At 38.2% G+C, this 1,577-nt stretch overlaps 1 pseudogene; it reads left to right on the top strand.

Moving 5' to 3' along the window:
• The first annotated feature begins 339 nt into the window (after positions 1 to 339).
• On the top strand, positions 340 to 1,376 carry LOC104848300 (annotated as a pseudogene).
• Positions 1,377 to 1,577: the final 201 nt, after the last annotated feature.

The following is a 1,577-nucleotide window of genomic DNA, read 5'->3' as shown; positions in this document are numbered from 1 at the left end:
CTAGGGAGGTGCCAAACTAATCAAAAAAAGGAATAAAGAAAAGAGAGACAGCCACTCTCTATAGGTAGAACTTAAGGAAATCAGTATCTTAGGTGAAGACCTGCTGATAAAACTGATCAGTAGTGACACAAACCATAACAGCAAGCTTCCTCCTTTATAAAGCCTCCTGATGAATCATCTGTTTGACCCATTCAGTGGAAGGATGGAAACTACATAGGAACATGCCAGGAATGGAAGGGTTCTCTTATTGTAAGTCATTACTTTAGGTTAATCATCTGATGTCCTCCCTGGTGAGACATGGCTCTGAGATCATTAACTGTGGTGGCTGAGATGTATCTTATGCAAATCATGTGGCACTCTGAACAGACATTCAAAACAGCTCTCATCTCAAAGAATATGCGCATGATCACAGGACAAGAAATTAGATCCTAGGAAGCAGCATTTAATGCATGAAGCCTTCTGGCCAGCCAGGAAATCTCTTTGGACCCATCATCTTGAATTCACAGTCAAAGTAGATCGCCTCACACCCTGAGGCTCCTCAGGACTCTGAAGAGCTTTTCTGTGATTCCTACAGGAGACACCCTCTCCAGAGAAATGCAATATTCATGGATAGTCCATTGGAGGTCTAGGAAACACCAGAGTTAACAATGAATGTATTAAATGGCTCAGTGCTACTGTGAAGCATTTTCCATGGCCTGACAGTAATTCCTAGAACCAGTTTCTGTTTCTGCACCCACATGTTCCTTTACAGTCAATGATCACACAAATCTGCAAATTCATGCAGAGCACTTCCTAAATTTCTTAGAAAAGAAGAAACCTGAAAATACTCTCTATGTCATGGAGATGACAATGATTGATCTTTACCCAAGAGACTTCTGGGACTTTGTCTTCAGATAGGCCTCTCTGACAAATGGTCAGGTATGGCAAGGATTCTGTACTTCATGTTATGAAGATAAAGTGATGAAGCTCCAAGAAAAACCTTCCAGTGACTATTCCATTTTAAATAATTATTATATTCTGGCAATCACTATTGTTTAATTGCTGCAATCCTGTACAGCTTTAAGTCATGGGATTGAACATATATTTGGACTACAAAACTGTCAATGGCTGTGATGCCAAATGCAAGGTTCCAACTGCTTGGAAGAAGCCAAATGACACCCATGTGTTTACTCAAGATGCAATGTGCAATTGGCTTCAGAACTGTAGAAAGATGCAAGGTGTTGGTGAGGTGGATTGATGATGAATCCGCTGACACACCGAGAGCAATTCCAAAACAACATAATCATGAGAATAATGTGAAATTGCTGAAATCTATGGAAGCCTTTCGGGAATGGAAAGATTGGGTAATAAAATTCCTTGCTGCTCTTCAAAAATAAGGACCTTCATAATAGGCATAATTAAATAGGCATAATTAAAATAAATACTTGCATGTTATGCTTTTAAAACACTTAAAAGAAAATGATAGATTTGTATTAATGCTATTAATGCTAATATAATAACTTTTTAATAACTCTCATTTTTGTACTTTACATAAGAGAGTTGCAATATGTGGGAGGTTTTAGAAAATATGTTATTTG

This window comes from Fukomys damarensis, unplaced genomic scaffold (genome assembly GCF_012274545.1).
Source record: "Fukomys damarensis isolate Sample0158 unplaced genomic scaffold, DMR_v1.0_HiC HiC_scaffold_1, whole genome shotgun sequence".
Lineage (NCBI taxonomy): Eukaryota > Metazoa > Chordata > Mammalia > Rodentia > Bathyergidae > Fukomys > Fukomys damarensis.
Note: the sequence above shows the minus strand (reverse complement) of the source record. Positions and strands in the feature narration are given on the sequence as shown.